The sequence below is a fragment of the Vidua chalybeata genome, chromosome 1 (genome assembly GCF_026979565.1).
Source record: "Vidua chalybeata isolate OUT-0048 chromosome 1, bVidCha1 merged haplotype, whole genome shotgun sequence".
Classification (NCBI taxonomy): Eukaryota; Metazoa; Chordata; class Aves; order Passeriformes; family Viduidae; genus Vidua; species Vidua chalybeata.
The window spans coordinates 105,150,503-105,172,771 of record NC_071530.1 but is presented as its reverse complement, the minus strand read 5'-3'; positions in this window follow the sequence as shown (position 1 = coordinate 105,172,771).

The window sequence follows — 22,269 nt, the reverse complement described above, 5'->3', positions numbered from 1 at the left end:
GGGGCACACAGGAAGGTGAGGATGAGTATTCCTGAGTTTTGATGAGAGCAAATACTACATTAATCTGACAAACCTGAGTACAGACTTCCAGCCTATTTTTTGTTCCCCAATATTCAGGTGATAAAGAAAATAGCTCTTTTTTGGCTTTTTGTGTAGATAACAGGAAAAGCCACAGAGAAGCCTTATGTGTCTCTCTCTCTCAGTGGGCTAAGGCTTTCAGCACACCTATAAAATACAGCACAGCTGTTCTTGTGAATATGGTTGAAGAACATGAAAATATGGAGCAGCACTGGTCTGTACTCCAGCCCATACCTTGAGGCTCTGCATTATCCAGTTGTTCTCCTCGTGATGCCCCCAGAAATGTGAGGGGTGTGTGCTGAGCATCCCACAGCTCTCTTTTGCTCTAGGGCAGGGGTCCCCACTGCCTCCCAGCCCCACAGGAGCTGGACCACACCTCAGGTGTGAGGACAATAGGCACAGCCTCAGGAGAGCTGCAGAGCTGAGAGCAGGGCAGTCACAGGTGCCAAGAGAGAGATGGACAAGAGCACAGGAGGAAGATGCACCTCTCTGAGGCTTTCTTGTTTGAGGGAAATGAAGTGTAGGCAAAGGGGGCAAGCACTTGGTCACAGTTTTATTTACCAGTACTGACACAGAGGCCTTTGGACATTCCAATCTACAGGTACTTATTTCTTGTTGCTCCTTCAGCAAGCAATAAGCTTGTTTCTAGTTTCTTTTGCCTTTGTGAATGATTTAATCATGACAGCTCCTGAATCTGCTGCTGCTAGTTTGGCTATGGTCTTTGAGGTGAATACTGGATCACAAATACATGCTTTACTGCAAGACAAACCAAACCTAATTTTGTGCCTCAGGCAGCAAAGCTGCCGTTGCAGAACGTTGCTGAATATTACAACCTCTGTTACGGACTGGGAGCATTGAAAGGGCACGTTCATCACGGAAAGGGGGAATGTGCTGCCAACTCCCTCCACTGGCCATCTTGAAAGATAGGGAAATGTTAAAACAAAACAACAGCAAAAAAATTAGTGAAGTGTCACCAAACCAAGGCGACAGTGAAGTTAGTGGGTTGTCCTCCCAACAAAATATGAGAGGATTTCTGCTGCCAATTCACAACTGTCATAGGTTGCCTGTGTATTGCTCATGTATGGCAAACTGTGTTTAAGGAAAAGCACCTTGTTTATCTGCAGCCTGTCTGAAGAACAGGATTTTTCATTTGTGGCTGATGTAGAGAAGATATTAAGCACTGCCTTTAAACAAAACTTACATTTTGTTATCAAAAATGTAAACTATGTCATGGTAAGACAAATAATTAAGTAAGCAAAAAACAGCTTACAGGCAGGGTCAGTGCCATCCAAGGTAAAATTACTTGCTGTTAGAGGAGTTTTATATCCTGTGCTGAGTGTCCGCCCATAATAGAAATATCTACTACTAGGACAATAATCAATGAGCTAAAGGTCTGTGTCATGGGGTGCTGGCAAAGTGCCAGTGCACCCATGAAAATGTATTTTTCTCAAATGGCTACTGTGAGATGTGACCAGAAACAGAGCAGAGCAGGCTCAAGCTTAGAAACAAAGAAAAAAAAAATACTTTATTAACCTACAACTATAATAAAGGGAACACACAGGAAACATAATGAAAACCTTCCAAAACATTCCTCCTCCTCCCACCCAATTTCCACCAAAGCACAGTGAGACAAAACCTTGGACCCTCGGTCAAGTTACCACCCCTCAAATAACCAATTCTCAGTTTATCAGGGGAGAGAGGAGTCTCTCTTGTACCATAGTCTTCCACTGGAAACACAGTTGAAACCTCTTATGTTTCCATGTCACACATGGCACCGCCTGGAATAAAATCTGCCGTTGTGACATCCTCCTTCCATGTACAGTGCTCTCACTACCGTGCATGAACTGAGACTGCTCATAGGGTTCCTTTGAGGATGTTTCACCAAGGACCAAAGAACAACAGTCCCCCCCATTTTCTCCTCCCCTGGGGCCAAGGATCTTGAGAACAGAGATCTTCTTCTTCCCTGAGGACTGAGGGCACCACCACACCATCCTCAACTTTTCTCTGTTCACTCCACTCCTGCACATGACGTCACTCACTAGAGCAGGCCACTCTCACTCCTGCACTCTCTTGGCTCAAGGCATTGCATCCCCCTAAATGCAGTCTCTGTGTTGGGGAGAATTGGTTCAGTCTATGGCTATACAAGAAAAGTCCAGCCAAAGGCCACTCCATCATCTCCTCCCACCTAGGATTTCTTCTCCATCTTCTTCGGACATCTCAGATGCTCTCAGACTGTCTCTCTTCTCTTTCAAATCGAGGCGGAACAGTGTTTCGCAAAGCTTTCTTTGCCTAAGAAAGGGTTAAAAGTCTCAGGCTCCCAGGACAACTGAAATCTTGGCTGCCCAGGACTGGGCATCCTCCTCCCGCTTCACTTTCTCCTCTGCCAGCATACTGCTGCCACATGATATCAAATTTTCATGTGGCCCAGGCTCTCACTCTCTCTCTCTCCCCCTCTGGTGGGGGGGGGGGGGGGGGATGGGACAAAAACATCTCAGATTTTCTCCACTCTTCCATCCGCAGGGGCTGGCCTGGTTCCAGTCCCTTCACACTCTGGGCCTACCTTTCCTAGGCTGCATGGCTTCCCCTCCCCCGCCCAGCCTGTGGCTGGAGGTCTGAACTCTTCACTGACCCTAACAAAAGAGGGGGTTCCCTTGGGAGTTCCCTGCTTTTAACCCCCTGTGTTCTCAGAGGCGTGACCCTGTCTTCAGTGGTCACACCAGGTGTCAATATTCAAATCTGACCACTGATTGGTTTGACTATAACTTCCCAAGAAACTCACTTCCTTGTCAACCCCGGACAGTCTGGCAGACTCAAAAAAGGAAAGTTTGTGTACCCAGTTTTACCTTTTCCAATTTTCTTCATGCCTCCTTCTCTCCAGTTTTTGTTGGTATAGAACCAGACAATGGTCTGTCTTTTCCTGCTGAGTGTTGGGTGATACAGACCTGCATGTCTACACCCAGGAGACCTCACCCACAAGGCTTAATCCAGGTGCCTGTTGCAAGTAAATTTTTTCAATTACTGCCAGTGAATTTCAATGAACGTTCTGCATCTCACATGACAGAAATGATACCTGTGTATTCTAATGTCAATTCAAAGATACAACACAAAGATCACTGCTCAGGGACAAACAAACCTGAAGTCTTTGTCCACGAGCCTGTTTGAATTCAAAGAATTTTAAGAGATGAGAAGGTGACTGCTGGGCCTCATTTTATGGTGCAAGAGTGGCAAGTATCTCTCCACTTTGTCTAGTGTGGTAGATTTACTCAGAGACGTGTGCTACCACGTGTGCTTCAGCTGATAAAAATCAAGGATTTGTCATGGCTGAGGATTTTGCCCTGTGCTTCCTTACTTGTGAAATGCTCAGTAGTTGTCATTTTTCACAGAGTCCCATTGTTTGGCTAAAATGTGTGGACACAGTAAAATGACAGAATTTTCAGGTTTTAAAGCCCACTATATTTACTGAAATTGAAAAGAGTGCATGTACAGATGGAGTTAAATCTTTTGTGGTGTGGGCACTGGCCACACCATGGGCTGAAGTTGTGTAAGATGCCTTTTCCAAAAAGATCATGATAGCTCTGCCAAGGGATATCATTCAACATTTCTAGCCCAAGACAACAACTTTAAAATGGATCAAAGCCCTCAATATACAAAAAACATTTAGTGCCTTCCAAACTCAGCCAAACTGTGACATGATCCAGTAGCAAGAAGCCTATCCCTACTGTCTAAGGAATTAAAATTGTACTGCATAACAACTAATACTTACAAAATAGGACTTTGTGCCTCGGAATTTTAGTATAAAAATTATTTAGCTGGATCACAACTTTCGCGGCTAAAAGATGAAATTAGTGCTTTACTTTAAATGTTTAATTGCTTATTTCTAATTTTTTCTGATTATTGTTTACTGATGATTGTTGTTTGTACTGATGAGCCTGAGCTTACACATCCCTCAGGCAGTTCTAGAGCAGTTTGGAGAGGGCTGCAGGAAGAAACTCATACAACCAAGCTTTAGGGGTGATCATTGCAGAAACTTTCTCTTCTCATGGTTCTTGTATGAAATAGAGGACCATAGGTACCATTATGGGGCTGTGAGCGTGAGGTTTATTGTGCTCATAAAGTAATGTGATTGATAAATTATTCTGCAGTTTTTCAACAACAGGATGACCATATTAATGTTTTTTTTATTATTATGATGCCTCCAATAAAAGACAGTTGCAGCATTACAGAGTTCAGAGTTACATTGCTAAGGATTGTCTGCAAACTGTGAATATCAAAGGGCAAATGACATGATAAAGAGAAGTGTGAAAAGAACAAAGCAAACCCGCACTTTAAAAGCTTTAATTTGTACAACTATGACTCAATTTCAACAAATTATTTTACTTTTTTTCAGTTAAAGAGGAATGAACCATATGCACTGTTCAGAAAAAGAAGCGGCTAGAGCATAGCATTTCAAACTAAACAGCTGTTCAAATATAAATTTCCTGTTTATTGAGATTTCAGTTGTATCAGAGTAAAGGTCTCAGAGTGGCTGAGCAAGTCAATCATTATATACCTTGTTAGCGTGACAGCCCCCTGTGTATTGTTTAACTGGAAATAAAACACAAATACTCCAGACCCCTACTGTGTCTGCTTCATGGTGCATAAATCTATTGTGTGTCATGTCACTTAGAGTTTTGATGGCAGGCTACCAAATGGCAGAGGAAGAGACACAATCAAGCCTTCATTTTCATAAATGAAATTAAAGTACACACAGGAAATATAGAACAGAAGTGTTTTCATTAGTGCTATTCCAAGGGTCCATCACTCAAAACTGAGACTTTGCAAGCCCCACTGAACATTTGAATACATATGCAAATGATTGGTTTTCCCAAGTATATATTATTTTCTTTTCCAAATTTGATGGTATTTTTGTAATAATAAACCTGTGCCAAATAATTTTCTAGTATTTTTTCTAGTATTATGTCTTGTACCTGGTTGGACTGACAAGGACAGAGCCCTTGGTCACTGGTGGGCTTCCTACACACAAGCCTTGGAGGTGTTTAAACACCCAAATGTATGGACTCTAATGTCAACAATATAACTAGAAAAAATACTAAAATAAAGTTTAGGTTAGCTGCTATCTTCAAGCCCTGAGTCTTCTTTACCTAAATACTGGCTCTTAGGAAACACCTACAAATAATCGACAATTTTGTTGGGCACTGAACGGAGGGAAAGCAAAAAGAAGGATCTTACCCTTAAACCTTGTGATCTAAAATGGCATGTATGATGTGCTAGGCAAAGAGTCAGTTTTGAGTAAAAGCATAAATAAAGACATGCTCTAAAGATATTTGTTCACCCTGCATAATTTTGGGATCTAACAAATAAAACAGGTAAATTTCAGAATTTGATTTTTCAACTAGACTTTGAGAAAAATGATCTGATAATATGTAGTATAAAAATTTGACCACTAATATTTAGATTATGCTAGACTTTGTCAGTATTATCACACATTTATGCTGTTGCACTCATTTTAATATTTGAAACATCTGTTTGTTTTATTTCATTGAGCCCTGGGAGTCCCATGATTGAAATCATCCCTAACTTCGGAAACTTGGTCTCCAAAGAGGGTTCTCTGCAACACTGCCCAAAACAGGAGGGAAAGAAAACAACCAAACCACAGAAACAGTGTGTGGGATCCAGTCTGCTGAACCTGAGTGCTGGACATGTTTTGAAATGCCAGGTGCACCGAGAAGCAGTCTTGGAGCAAGTGACAAGTTTCCTGCCTTGTCTGTGACAAGAATTCCTGTGAAGGTCTCCAAGGGAATCTATTGTCTGTGTAATGTAGATGCTACCCAGCTTCAGAAATGTGGTCTTACTACAGGCATCTTCCCCCTTTGCTGCAGAAGATCAGCCCTAAAGAAGGAGCAGCTGGGGCAAGCACAGACAACGGAAGCATATGTTCAGCCTCTGTGCTAAATGATGGGCGACCATCTAGACATGTCCTCTTCTAAGGCTCCAGCATTACTGTGGTATAGTCAATAGAAGCTAATGGGACTTTTGGAGTTACCTGGAGAACGTAGAGGTGCACATCCTGCTGCTGTCTGACAGGAGTGCAGACCTTAATTCCTTTAAATGTCTTGGGGAAAATCTCAGCAGTAATTCTGACTTTAGATAGAAGGCAAAAACACTCAAACTCAGCAACAGAAAGCACACAAATGGAAGTTGCTGGTGGTGTGATTTTATACGTATTTCATATGTAAGAGTGTCGTGGTTTGACACTGGCCCAATGCCAGGCAACCATGAGAGTCGCTTGCTCATCCTCTCCTGCCACAACTGGGTAGAGGAGAGGAAAAAATTAATGAAGGGTTCATGAGTTGAGATAAGGACTGAGAGAAAACACTTCAAGGGCAAAACACGCTCAACTTAAAGTTGCAAAGTGAATTTATTACTAACAGAATCAGAAGAGGATAGTGAGAAGTAAAATAAGCCCTTAAAACACCTTCTCCCCCCAGCCCCTCCCTCCTTCCCACCAACAGCATAGAGGGACAGGGCATGGGGTTTTTTGAGCCAGTTCATCACCTGAGATTTTCTTCTGCTGCTCTGGGAGAGGAGTCCTTCCCCTGTGAGGCCGTGGGGTCCCTCCTGCGGCAGACAGTTTTCCATGAACTTCTCCAGCATAGGTCCACTCTCACAAGCAGCAGCCATACCGGACCTGCTGTAATGTGAGCTCCTCCCATGGGGAGACAGTCCTCCCAAAACTGCTGTGATGTGGCTCTCTTCCCATGGAGTGCAGTCCTCTGAGGACAGGCTGCTCCAACCTGGAAGCAGGGGCCTTCTCTCCCTACTGGGTCTCCCACTGGATCACAGCCTCCTCCAGGCATCCACCCACTCCAGCATGGGCACCTCCCCCACAGGCTGTGAGTGGATCTCTGCATCTCCATGGATCCCCATGGGCTGTGGGAGGATCCCTGCATCTCCCATAGATCCCCACAGGCTACGAGAAGATCTCTGCATCCCCTGTGGATCCCCACAGGCTGCAGGGGCACAGCTGCTTCACCATGGTCTGCACCACGGCCTGCAGAGGAATCTCGGCTCTGACCCCTGGAGCACCTCCTTCCCTCCTTCTCCACTGACCTTGGTGTCTCCATGTTGTTTCCCTCACACGTTCTCACATCCTCTTCTTCTCTGACTAGAAGAAAAAAGCTGTATGATGTTATTTTGATTTTCTTCTTAACTATGTTATCACAGAGGCATCACCAATCTCTCTCATTGGCCCAGTTTTGGCCAGCAGCATGTCCATCTTCAGAGCCATTAGGGATTGGCTCTGCTGGACATGGTGGAAGCTTCTAGCATATTCTCACAGAAGCCACCTCTGTGCCCCCCCCACTATCAAAAATCAGGCAATGAAAAACCAATAATAAATGGAAAAAGTAGCTTTCCATTAATTAAAATTAATTCTGCAGTGATCCAAGTGTTTTTCCCTGTGTCATACTGTGTTCTTTCTACTGTCCTATTAGAGGTGGGAATTTCAGGAGGGTGCTCGATGATTTTGACTCTGAATTTTGTGGCAAGATTGGACATTTTTCCTTGGCAGTATTATAATGAGCATCTATTTTCTACAGATTTAGCCTGAATTGCTTATGTTTAAGAAGCAAGTGCTGCATTAGAATGCTGTCTTTTTTCTGGGTAAAAAAAGATGTGTTACTTAGACCTTTAAGGGCTGTAATAGGCACAGACACAAGTTGTTCATCCTCTTGAAGGCAAGATATCTAACAGAGGAAAAAAAAAATTCCCTGAAAGAGAAATTTCTAATGCGTATTTTTGGTCTTTGCAGTTTGAAGAGTTATTTTAGTTTAAAACAGTACCAAGAATAAATGGATATAGATAGTAGTTTGTCTTGCTGAATGCTTATTCTGGTCAGATGGATGTTTTCTGCTTCACCTTACTGTTTTTCCTGCTTCAGGCCATGAGCATTGCTCTGAGTACTTATTATCAATAATATTTTTGTAGTCAGCAGTTCCTACTTTATAGCCAGACCTCCTTCACTGACAAGCAGGTAATGGTCCAGACTGCCAGGAGGTTAAACCTCCAGCAACACTGCTGTACTGACTGTACTGAGCACTGTCCATCCAAATCAGTTAACTCAGTTTATGATTACAGCTTAAGATCAGAACATTCCCAAAGGCTACAGATGTAATATGACTTAAGAATTCATGGTGTTGCTGATGGAAGGTCCTGACAGAGGGAGTTTGAATTTTCAGCTATTTATTCTTGACTCTCTGTTTTTCAAGATTTGAAAGCAAACTAAAATGGCAACAAAGTCCGTTTCTGGTTGACTTTACTGAGGAATTCAATCCCATTTTACTCAAGAAGAGACAATACAATTTTGTCTAGCAAGGACATATGAATTCTAAGGATAGAAAAAAGTGATCTGTGAAAAAGATGAGATTGACAGCTCTACGAACTTAAAGCTTGTACTCATTCAGCCAATTGAATGTGAGTTATAACTGTGCAGTTCTCCCTCTCTTTACCCCATTGAAATGCTCCAGGTTTTTATTAGAGAAATCCCAACTGGTTAGGATTTGTGCCAGGTCAGTTCTTGGCTTGTCTGATCTCCTACACTTGGCTTCTCTGAGGAGTAGCTCAATAGGGGACCTGTATCTTGTGGCTGAGAAAAGGAAATAATTGGAGGGAGTTTGACCAGGAGCCATGGATTTGGTGTTATTGTATGGACTGAGCCTTTTTGGACAAGCAGAGGCTGAGGGCTTGTACTTCAGTATCGATCCCAAGCTACCATCACTGAATCTTTTCAAAATACTCTTCCTTCTCCTTCCTCTCACCATGCCATGCCATATGAAGGTACTTAAGACTCACATGTGGAGGAATGCTGAATTCTTAAGCATTTTGAATCAGGATCACTGACAAATTATATGTATATTTTGAGGGAATATCAGTCCTCCAGAAATTACTGTTGAACAAGTCTATTGGCTTCAATGAAACGCCCCTGACCAAAAGAGTCTTTGACATTGGGATTTATTATTTTGTAAGATTTGAAACACTAAAGCACTCCAGCCACATTTCAGTTGCTATAAATAGAAAATTATACTATAGACTTAATTTCAGTTAGGTCAGTAATAGCAGGAAGCTATCAACACTTCTGCCCTCAAAATAATCAGTGATAATTTACAGCTAGGAGGAACAATCAATAAGCAGGAACTGGTTTCATTTTGGGTAAATTGAAATCTTTGACCTGGCAAGAACTGGTGCCTTGCTCTAAACAAGACCAGAGTTTCCTGTAGGAGTCCAAATTGTTATATCAGTTTACCTAAAAGTAGCAAATATAAGGATATATCAGTTCACTGACATCAAGTCACACTTTCTTGACAACCCATGATAGTGAAATAGTATTTTGAGGGCCTCCAGTTCTGTCTTGAAGTACCCTAATTTTAGCTGAGATTCAGTCTTCCATGCTTCAGAAATCCTTTCTTTGTTTCATTTGTACTGGGAAAAAAATCACAGTCTCCCAATAAAACACCTCAGATAGCTTGTCATGCACTTAGTTCCCATAGGTAGGCTCTCGCTGTGTCAGGGCCTCTGGTCTAATAATAATCCTGCAAATCTGTTCTGTAAATTTTCTGCCTTGATAGGGGCTTTGCTGATTAATGTTGTCAGAATGGGATGCACTGAAAAACACCATCTGATGCATTACATGAAAGGCTCAGTCTAACAGATGTACAGGATCAGGTTATTGTCATGCTCTTTTACCAGTAAAAGTTAAGACTTTGGGATAAATCAGTGGTACAATTCGCTTAATGTGAAGTTTGATTTTGCTTGAGTCAGACCTCAGTGGTCTTTTCTTTCTCTGAGGCAGAACAAGTTTCTTTCTAAGTGTCTGATTTATTTTAATTTTTTTTTCTAGATTTGCATCTCCTGCTGTGAGTTATTTGAAGAATATTTATTCATAAATTAGGCTCTTTCCTGCCTGAACTGAATGAAAATATCTTGTGGATTCTCCTTACTTTTTCAGAAGTATTTTGATCCTAACACTTTGTGTACAGCAAAAGTCTCACAGCCACTGAGCTGGTGCATTTGCTTTGATGAAACTTCTAAATCTTGTGTTACGAAATATGGAAATGCTCTGGCATCCAGGTGGAAAATATAAAGACACTTAGATTTAATATGCATGAAATCTGCAAAACTAACACTACCTCTTTGAGGAAAATAGAGCTTTATCTGGAAACATTACATTTAAAGGATCTACTCTTGAATATGAATAAAAGAGGTGCCTATGATAATTTGTGTAGAGTTCCTGGTTATTAAGAAATTATATATAAGTAATTGCATATTCTGGAATGAAAGTGTGGCTTTAACTGTTTCCTTTTTGCAGCTCCTGCCCAGTTATCCCTACACTGTTGACAACCAGTTGGAAGGGGGTCTTCACGCTCTGCAATGTTTTACATGGTGTGCTTGTTGTAGGTGCTGGCAGTGGGGGCTGGAGAGGTGGCTTTTGGAGGAGTGGCCTTTGGGATGAAAGGCTGGGGCTGCCCCATGCCATACACAGTTTCAGATGGCTCCAACCAATTTACTGCAGGGCATGACTGAGCCCCTCAACCAAAATAGTGGCATCTTGGGGCCATTTTTTATCACTGTATGTTTAACTGGCAATCAATGAAAGTAATTCCCCCAAAGCTGAGACTGTTTTGGCCATGATAAAAACAGCTAAATTATCTCCTCATCTTTTTCTTGACACATGAGCTTTTTAAGCTCACTTTTTTCCCTGATGATCTGTTGAGGAGGGACAAGGAGTGAGTGGCTGAGAAGGCATTTAGCTACTGGCTAGCCTAACCCACCACATTTGGACATATGGGATCCAGAATTTATTTGATTTAACCTTCATTTCTTTTGGTTTCACCCCTTTCATATTAAAGTTTGAATCATTATTTTCTGGTAAAGCTGAATCTATAGATGTTTCTTCTTCTCTGTGTCTGACTATCATTCAGAGAAGTACTAGCTATTTAAATACACTCAGGAATAAAAGAGAAGGAACACTAAAAAATAAAAATCTTGTCTCCAGTTTGGGAGACGTGTGTTTCCAAGCTTTTCTAGGACTAAGTCTCTCCTATGGGGGATAGAAACCCACTCTTTATTTACTGCAGCAATGAGGCCACTGTAAAGACAACCATCAATGATAGATAAGTAGGTCAAATGCATCTCCAAGGTATGTGAGTTTTAATGAAGGAAACCCACTTGCCCTTGGCTCTGGAGCACTCGGCTGCAGAAGGACCCTGCACCCATCCCTCAGTGGCAGAGCTGGTTGGTGTTGTGGTTGGTGAAACCTTGCAGTCAGTCCCTGAGTGGACATCTCCATGTGAGCACCATGGAGCATCCAGCATGTCTGTGGGAATTTGTCTTCCTTGAACTTGAGCAGAGGCGAGACACTGCTCTTTAGTGAGCTCATTTTTGTCGGGCTAGAAAGTAATTAATTCTTTAGTATTACATCAGTATCTGCATGAGGTAGTAAGTCCACAGTTCTGTGTTCTCAATATCTCTGTGTCTACAGATCTGTCTACTGCAGCTCTCCTGACTTCTTCCCAAGCTGAAGAACCCCCCTCTCTCTGTCTGCTTTTCAGATCAGAGAGCCAGCTGCAGTACTGACTCAGGATCCCTCTTACTATAAAAATGCATAATTTGTACATACAGCTTTTGGGGTTTCATTGGATGCCCCTAAACCTTATGGTTGTATGAGCTAATGTCAAAGTCACCGCTTCTTTAATCTGGTTCCAAACTCTGCTACTCAGTCTTGAGATTTAGGATTTATCAGTTTGCCTCAGTTCCTTGGCTGGAACAACCATAAATCCTAATTGGCCATCACCATGTCTCACTGTTGGGCAGAATGGAAGCAGGTTTTACCTGATCTGACCTTGGCTTCCCACATCACAAATCTTTCTCCTGACCTTGTCAGCACTTATTGGTTATGTTTAATTCTGCAGGAGTGCTGGAAGTGGATCTGTGGAAAGAGATGGTGCTGAGAGCCCTCTGTCTACATGATGGCTTTTCAAGGGTTTTTCTTTTGGCTGGTTCTAGCCTGGTCCTGTGGATTGAAAGCTCATTTGTGGCTGGGTTACATTAGATGTTCAGGAGAGTGTCTCTGGGGATACTTCACCTCAAAGGAATCTGGTTCATGTGCTCTGTTGCTGTGTCACTGTGTGGAGAGCAGTGATCTTTGAGCAATTTTCAGCTTGAGCTAAAGTGCTGATGCAAATGTACCATGGGCTGTACATGAACTTCTCTAAGTTGTCGTAAGGAACTTCTGGGTTTGCTGTGCATGTAGGTATGACTCAGAGATGCTTTTATTTTGTGTGTCCTACTTTTCTGATATTCTTCCTCACAGGCAAGAAGACTGTTTTTATTTGCTTCCAGAAACAATGCAGTCTGAAAAGGAAAGCACTATCTTCATTTTTGGTTCCTTTTTAAAACCTGAAAAAAGTTATGTGCTGGTTCTGTGTGTGGGAAAACAAAATGCTAAAAAAATAAAACAGAAGATAGAAAGAAATGTCATCAGAAGTGTTTTGTTGCCCTGGCAAAGTTCCCTTTACGAAACCATCTTCCTTCCAAATATTTGTTATGAACTGGCCAGATTAAGTATCGTAACAGTTTAATTAGACAGTTTCTAGCAGAAGACAGGTAGAATGTGGGGAAAAAGATGGGGATTGTCTACGATTCTACGGATTTACATTTTACAAAGAAAATCTGCTGCTCCTGTTGATCACAAACATTTCCCAAACAACATTTCTCTGTGGAGATTTCACAATTTCTGAACCATATTCCATATTAAAAATCAATCCATCTCTTGCCAAAACATGCTTAGTTTTTGTCTCTTGTGTCCTGGATGCACTGCTGTAAGCTGCAAACCATCTAGCATGCTTGGAAGTGAGGTCAGCAGCATCTTTGTCAGCACCATAGAGCTCTGTCATCCATCAGTAAATCTAGCAGTGAGGAGAGTTTGCAAGACTCAGATGCTTCTCCCTGGCCTGCTGTGCTGGGCGTCTGTCACATGGCCCATTAATGGCAAGATGTTCACACTCTGTCATTTTTCACAAAGTTGTAGGTGAGGTATGAGCCAAAAGCAGATAAAAAGAAAAATTAACTGATGCAGCATGTAGTACCATGACCATGATCAGTCTTTCCTGCCTAGACAGGGGAAAGACTGGAGCAACATTTCCAAAAAGTACTCATTATCCTTCAAATTTCTCAACACAGCCGTTTTGAAGTGTGGTTGCATAATATTTATGTAATGTTGTGTTAAGAGAAGTGCTTGTCACAGACCTGAGACCTCAATTTGGAAAAATAATGGTGATGCATGTTTGATTAATGCTCTTCTCTGATACTGATCAACGGCAGTGCGGTAGGAGAAGCGTGGGCTTCCTCAATCTGCCAACAAGAAAGTCTTTCAAGCTTGCCAAAAGAACTGCTATTGTTTGTGGCCAGGCCCCAGTCTCGCAAGCTGTTCTGTGCAGGTGGGCCTCAGTGCTTCACAGAGTCCTGGTGACTTTGTTGACTACAGCAAAATGGAGAAATGCACAGCAGGATCACCACAGATCTCCGATTGCTTGGAAAATGGCCTTCAGATCCCTCTGAAGGACAGCTCAGCCCACTTGTATGCAAATGGAGTTCTTGCTACAGGAGCTGGATTTGATACTTTTAAAAACGGAGTCTCTTCAAAGCTAAAATATGTGATGTCTATGTATTTACATTGTAAGCTGAAATTCAAGGAGGGATGTGATGGAAGGATGAATTTCTTAGCAGATTCTGCCATATCAGAGTCACACAATAAGTGTGTCCTGCTTGATGGGCAGAGCTTAAACTGGCAAGATGAGCAGAGCTCACTATGCCTTCTTTATGGGTGCTATTTTTATGAGTAGAATAAAAATATTGTCTGAAAATACTGTCTAGATCACAGGTCAGGAGCCCTGTAGGCTACATAGCACTGGTGGACACAGAAAGAAGAATTAAGAGCCGAAGTGAGGCTGACTTTTGGTTTACTAAAACTCACATTTCTGTGAGAAAGATGGAACCAGAGTTTGACTATATTATCTGGCGTTCGGGTACGTCGGTCTTTGGGTGCATGCTGGAGTCTGGGCAAGCACTGGCATCCTCAGGCTTTGGACAGCCTTGCAGGCTCAGGGATTGTGTGAAGCCTCTGAGGAGCCTTAGCACCCCAGTCTCCATGGGGTGGATATGGATAGAGTTGGATATGTAATAGGGGTTTAGACACAGCCACTTCTCTCTCTTGGCATGTCTCTCTTCTGTATCCCAGGGCCAAGCAGAAATGGTGCAAAAAGCAAATCAGGTGTAGCACTCAGCATTGCTACCAAGCCCTGTTATTCAAACCTTGTTCCTATTAAAACTATAGACAGCATCCAGGAAAAGCATCACATTAAGATGAAAAACCCCAACTTGCTAAAATCAGAGGAATTTTTTTTTCCATTCCAATGTGAATTGGGTGCTTAATTATTTTTCTTTCCCCCCACCCCATATTACCTAGTGTAACAAAGTCATGATTCTTCTAACTGGACACTGAAAATAGTGAATGGAGGGGGATGGCCAGGTTTACTCCAAAATACTTTTTTTAAAAGTACTTTTTAAAAGTACTTGTCACTTTTTAAAGCTAAGATTTGAGAAATACAAGGAAAAAAGTATTCTCAATCTGGGGAAAATAACAGGTTATGGTGCTTGCAAACATTTACATTTATCTGCCCCTTTTGTCGACCAGTTCTTACAAGAAATTGTGGGAAATTTTAATTGCTACAAATACATACAAAGAGCTGTGAAAGCAAAACTGGTTTATTTCCTCAAAGCATAACTAGAAAAATATATATTTAAACATGGGTCTGCCTCCATCTGCAGAGCTCTAAAATTAATTCCCTCTGGATTTTTATATGTTTTTTGATATATTTCTCTTTTGTATTAATCCAATTCAATTATGTAGAACTAAGTTTTTAGGTTCTGTTAATATATATTTGCCAGTTCCAGTGCTGTAAATTAAATTTTTACTTTATTTATATATGCTTTCTCTCTTTAATGTCAAAGGTTTCTCTCTTGTCTAATGGCTATAATGAAAGTTTTTACTGCTAAATTAAAATAAAGGAGTTAATGGGTACCCAGTGCCTTGTTCTAGTTAAAACATGCATCAATTTGCAATGATCACTGCTTTGGGATTGTAACATGTGTTTTGTCTTAGATGAAGTGTAACAAAAGCATGAAATTTCACTTTTTAATTTTTTTTTTTTTTTGTTAAATCTGCTTTTCTGTGAACCTATTTATAGTTTATTTCACTTACTCGTAACCTTACCACACATTATCAGCTCACACAGAAATTTTCCATGGTATATAATAGCTTCAAATTTAATTCCTACACTGTTATTGAAAATGGTTTAGGCATTCAGAGAAGAAGAATAAGTGATTCAATTTAAAGTTTTAAAAGTTTTATCCTTTATGGTGTGAAGCAGCAGTAGATTTTTCTAAAGGAATACACCTATGGTCAAGTGACTTTTACTATTTCCTTGAACATCTCCTCAGGTATGAAGGAAATAAAAAATTGGATTGTACAGAGCAGATTTAATTTTAAATGTGTTGTTTTAAAGATAATGCTGATTTCCAGAACTCTGACTATGAATCCCTAATTCTCCTCATTATAACATTTTGTGTGAAACTGTAGTGTGCATGGATTTTGTAGTAAACATATAAGCAATTACAGGGATAAATTCACATTTCTATCTTCATACCACTTTCAGGTTCTGCAGGAACACGTCTGAGCCCAACCAGTTTTAAAAAATAGCACAATATATTATGATAATATTTCATCAGCACTGTTTACAAGGAAAATTTACAAGTGCACTTTTGGGAGCTCTTGGGTGTTTTTTATTTTGTTTTTGTAGGAAATGTGTATAATAACTTTGTTATGTCCTGAAGCTTCTTAGTATATAAGGTAATGGTCCACAAATGATCTCTGTTGTTTTCAAGGTTAGGAGATTTGGTAAGGAAGGGTTGATGAGATTTGTGTACTTCACAGCAAGCTCATCTTTAGTCAAAGAGGCAGAAGTCACTATGCACCTCTGCACTAAGCTCAGGAGGGGTCCTGAAGCAGCCCATGACTCCACAGCACAGAAAGAGTCCCCTGCATTTAAATGTCTGAGATCTCCTGAGAAAGCTCCAGAGAAACAAGAGAGCAGCTGCAGGAAAAGGTAATAAAAGTGCATGGGCTCTGGACCTGGTCCTACCCCTTATACCTGCAAACCTGTAGTTAACCAAGTCAGACACTCCTTCCAGGCCTTGGCTTGAGAAGGCCTTGCACTTCCCCACGTCCTGTCAGATCTTCCAGCTGTCACTGCAATGTCACAGAATCACAGAATTGTTAGGTTTCAAAGGGTCCTCTGGAGATGATCCAGTCCAACCCTACTGCCAAGGCAGGATTACCTAAAGCAGATGACACAGAAATATGTTCAGATGGATATTGGACATCTCCAGAGAGGGATACTCCATGACCTCTGTGGAGATCTGTTCCAATGCTCTGCCACCCTCAGTGTACAGAAGTTCTTCCTCATGTTGACAAGGAATTTCTTGTGGGATTTTTTATAGCCATTATTCCTTGTCCTGTCACTGTGCACCACTGAAAAGAGTCTGGCACCATCCTCTTGGCACCTGCCTTTGAGAGATTTATATACATTAATGGCATCCCCTCTAAATCTTCTCTTCTCCAGACTAAACAGTCCTAGCTCCTACAATCTCTCCTCATAAGAAAAAGGTTCCAAACTCCTCATCATCATTTGTGGTCTCTGCAGAACCCTCTCCAGTGTGTCCTTGTCTTTCTTGACCTGTGGAGGCCAGAATCATATACAGCATTTCAGATGTGACCTCGCTAAGGCAGAGTAGAGGGGGAGGGTCAACTCTCTTGGCTTGCTGGGCCACACTCTTCCTGATGCACTTTGTGATGGCATTGGCACTTCTGGCCACAAAGGCACTGCTGGTTGAGGGTCAATTTGTGATCCAACAAGACTCTCAGGTCCTTCTCCATAGATCTGCTCTCCAGTGGGTTGGCCTCCAGCCTACGCTTATACTTGAGGTTATTCTTCCCCAGGTGCAGGACCCAGCACTTGTCCTTGTTGAATCCCATCAGGTTTCTTTCCACCCAACCCTCCAGCCTATCAAGGTCCCACTGAATGGCAGCAGAGCCTTCAGGTGTATCAGCCACTGCCCGAGTTTTGTATCATCAGCAATTTTGCTGAGGGTGCATTTGATTTTTTTGTCCAGGTCATTGATAAACAAGTTGAATAAGGCTGAACCCAGTATTGATCCTGCGGAATGCCACTGACTACAGACCTCCAACCAGATTCTGCTCCACTGATCAAAACCCTCTGAGCTCTGCCATTCAGCCATTTCTTGATCTACCTCACTGTCCATTCATATAACCCCCATTTCCTGAGGAAATACATCCTAGGAGGATATTATGGGAGACACTGTCAAAAGGCTTGTGAAATCAAGGTAGACAGCATCCACTGCCCTTCCTTCATTTACCATTCACTATTCAATATTCATTCACTATTACACCATCATAGATGACATGACCAATCCTCAGATTGGTCAAGCATGATTTCCACTTGGTGAATTCATGATGACTACTCCCAATGACCTTATTTTCTTTTACATGCTGGTGATGACCTCCAGAATGATCTATTCCAGGACTGGAGGTGAGGCTGGCTGGCTGGTAGTTTCCTGTGTCCTCCTTGCCATTTTTGAGGATGGGATTAACATTGGCTTTTCTCAAGTAATGGAACATCTCCCCTGTTCTCTATGATTCTTCAATGGAAAGCGGCAGAGCAACAACATTTGCGGCTCCGTCAGCACCCATGGGTGCATCCTGTCAGGGCTCACAGATGAATTGGTGTTAAGTCTGCTTAGCTGGTCTCTAGCACAGCTCTCTACAACCAAGAGGAAGTCTTGTTTTCTCCAGCCTTCCTCTCTTAGCTCTGATGTCTGGGATTCCTGAAGAGCAACCTCAGCAGTAAAGACTGAGGTGAAGAAGACATTTAGTAATTTTACCTTCTCTGTGTCTTCCATTACCAGGCCACCCATCTGATTTAACAGCAGCCCCACAGTTTTTCTAATCTTCCTTTTGCTGCTGATGTACTTTTAAAAACCCTTTTTATTGTCCTTGATATTTCTTGCCAGACTCAATTCTAATTCCACCTTGCTCAATTGAACTGTTTAGTTTTACACAAACTTATGTTCCGCTCTGGTCTCCATTTGCATTGGATGCATTTGCCAAAAACTGGAGATTATATTTTATAGAGAAATCATGTGCAAATATACTAAAGAACTCAAATAAGGATTTGCAACAACTTAAATTAGGACACTTATCCACAGACATTGGAATTTGTTATGGAGCTGACTCTTTAGAGACTTTTTGATGGGAAAAAACCCCAAGCTGATCGTTTACACTTGAATTCATGGAAATATATAAGCATGTAGGTACCTTTGTAATCTGTGGTCATTTTTCCAGTAAAAAGACATTGGCAGATATACTCTAAACTCTCTAAAGAGCCTGTGTTCAAATGCAGTGGGAAGATCTTTTTCACTTGGACCTTAATAAGATATTTGTATTAGCTAACAAATACATCTAGATGAATCATTTATTTAAATCTGGGAAATAAAGCATGTTTCTTTGAGTAAATTATATATGAACTATCGTATTCATTAGTCTACCAATTATGTAGTTGGCTGACACATTATCTAATGATGTATTAGATGATTGTTGTCCATCAGCAGATCAATACATTATTTACAAGATGTGACTTTTTTGCATTATTTAGCCATAATTTTTAGCAAATATGTTTTGTGAAGTCACAGAACCTTTTACGCTAAATGATATTTCACTGATTATGCTGCGATTTCAAGACTGCTTTGCACAGCAATACTGCAGAAAAAAAATAATGTCCTTAAATGCTTGGTCTGCAATTTTGTTGTTATTCTTTTCCTCCTGAGTCCATAAGGCATACATCCATTTATGTTTATGTTTCTGTATATTTCCGTAGGAAAACAGAGGGTTATGGTGCCACTTGAGGGAAACAGACTAATCGATGAAGTTCTCAAGAGGTTATAAACACTTTCTTTCAGCATTCCAGGGCACATAAGACTTCGTCTTTTTTCGTTGGAAGAAAATGAAATGCTAATTAAAAGACAACAGAGAAGACTCTACCCTTAATCAAATTAAATCTGCCAGTTACCTTGGGATGGCCTTTTGACTTATGGTGGAGATCAGATTTTGATTCCTCTGACAGATCAGTGGGGGAAGTGATAGGCAGTGTCAAAAGAAGATCACAATGTCTTCATTTTTGAAGAATTTTATAATGTGTAATAACATTTTTTTTATTTTTATTATAGACAGGATACAAAAGTGAGACTTGACTTCTTGCCTAGATGCCTGCTGGCATTCAGCTCTGCTCCCAGCAATTAGCAACTCTGCTCCTGGTGTGCTGTGCTCAAAGGAGAAAGGCATTCTAGATGGCCATTCATCCAGTTTCAATAACTTCCTCTTTTCTCACAGCACCAGCATGACTCTGAGGCAGCAAGGCCAGAATGTGGATCCAGCCTGTACTGAGGGATGGCCAAGGGATATTTCTTATAGGATAGTCACTCTGTCCTAATGGGCAGAATGATAAAATCATCGTGTCCATCCTCAGAAAGTAAACTTGTCTTACCAAGAAGTGTTGGACAAAGTGTTACCAGCCTGTTCAGAAGTTTTTCATGCATACTGCTGCCTAGAAAATGCAGTGTTTTTTCAGTTTTGATGGGCTCACCAGCTGGACTTCTCAAGGCCACACACATGACAGTCCTGCCCTCCCATTCCCTGGCAGTTGGAGAACTTCAGGAAACACAACTGCTTTTGGGGAACTCCTCTTGAGAGTGAGAGACTTTTCATTGCCCCACAGCTCCAAAACAAGTCCTTAAGGTCCAACACTTCACGAGGAACACCCTCTCGCTATAGACTTCTAGATCTTGATTTAAATTTGCATGGATGGGTTACCATCTTCTAAGTTGTTTTACTGGATTTTTACCCAATGAATATACTGTGCCTTTCATTCAAGATTCAGCAAAACCCAGCCTTGCTCTGAGCTGTACGAGACAAAAATTCAGGGTTGAAGTTTGTGATGCTGGCTCAGGGGACCAGACTATTGACAAAAACTGCCCTCAAGGTTTGGAAGCTACACAGCTGAGGCTTTGCAGGAGTTGCTTTCATCGATTCATTTGTTTCAAGGAGGAGCACGATTAAATTATGCGTAAGTATTTCTTATCCCTTAAGCCTCTGTTCTGGAGCTTTTTAGGTTCTTACCTTCTAACTCCCAAGCCCTTGGGCACCCAGTCACTCTCTCTTAGACCTCTCCTGGTGGGAGGGCTCCCTCACCCTTATCCTGGTGCTGAACCCTGCAAAATCCATTTCCCTGCCAGTCTGAGAAACTGTTACATTTCAGTAGCAATTTTCAGTAAATTCAGCCACCACTGGCTACCTGCTTATGCTTTTCCCTCTGAATGCCAAGCCAGGGAGACTGGCAGTTTACCATCGCTGAGCTGTTGCCAAATTCATGGTGTTTCTGACTCTGTTAGCAGTGATAATAGGAAATTGGATTCAGTAACTCAGAAGGTCCCTTCCAGTGGTACATTTCAGGTTCCAGACATCTCTGGTATTCCCAAAATTGTTCATCTGCTTGTACTGGGATTATAACTTCCTTTTGAGTAACTGCTGTGAAATGCTGCCAGTCATTTCAGGGTAGCTTATGGCAGTCACTCAAATAGTTTACAATTACCTCTAGGTATGTCTATAAATCTGAAAACAATAACAGCTGTATTCTCAAATGTAGCATCTTTCAACTCACTGTAAGAGTTCTGACTGGTTCAACAATGTGCACAGAAAGGGGAATGCATTTTCCAGTTGCTGTGGTTTCATAGAACCAATGGCCATCTTGGTTACAAGGTAAATTTTTATTAATTTTCCTTTTTATTTTTAAGGAAGTGAGCTATCAGAATTACTCATTTACCTTTGATATTAGATTTTTCATTTTGCCTCATTAATATTTTCTCACTTAAAAATATTAATTCTAGTTTTGCAAAGAAGACCAAGTATTGGCAGCTTTTTTTAATCCTTTATTCAAACAGTATGGAACAAGAATGAATAGCAAATCATTTAGTCACTATATTAACACAAGTTTGGAGTGTAAAGCTGTACATTTCATTTTGCTGATCCATTTACAAAGACAGCCAAAACCAGTCTGTTCCCTAATGAGCTCCAAGACTGCACACATGCCCAAACTATGGTCCCTCATGGATGAGTGCCCTTTTTCTCCATCAGCAGAAAGACAAAATGAGAAGCCACCATCTGAATGAAGGACCCACCCTCCTCACTGGCCGAGGAAGCTTTGGTGCTCAGCCTTTGCAAGTACTTAATTGTGATAATGCTGTGCCTGACATTGTTGACTTTCGTGCTTGCCCTTGGACATGCTCTTGTCACAGAACAAGGTGGGTGACAAAAGGGGGAAACAAATTTATTGAAAAAAGGGAAGGAATTGAACAAGGGTAAAATGTGGCAGGACAGGACGAAACTCAAATTGTGTCTGGAACAGCTTAATATTTTAACATAAATTCCCAAATAAATGGTACAGATGGGAATCTGTGATTAGAGTGCAAATCTGTATTACTGCACTAGTAAAGAGTGACTCATTCTAGACATGATAAAACTTCAGCTCACTGAAATGAATACATTTTTGCTATAAAAGTCCTTACTAGGCTGATGGTTGGCAGCCCTCTTGGCCCAGGAGAAGAGCAGTTAGTATTTAATTTCCATATCGAAAGCAAAGTTTGGCTGGAACAATAGCACATGTGTGCTGGTTCCAGTTGGTGCTCAGGCTTCTGTGTGGAAACTTTGGTGGAAGTTCTACCAGTTCAGTACCAGCTGTGCACCGAGGAGCTCTGTGATGGATTGTTCTCCTCCAGGCCCTGCAGGAGGCTGTCATGAAGTCACATATGGACAATCAATGCTATTAGCAAATACACCTCTCTTGTGTGTGCACTTTCTGCGTTGCTCTTCCATCCCTGTGTTTCAGCAGGAGAATCTTCTGTTCTGTAAGTGACTGCAGATCTCTGCCTCTGGAGCATCAGAGCTGT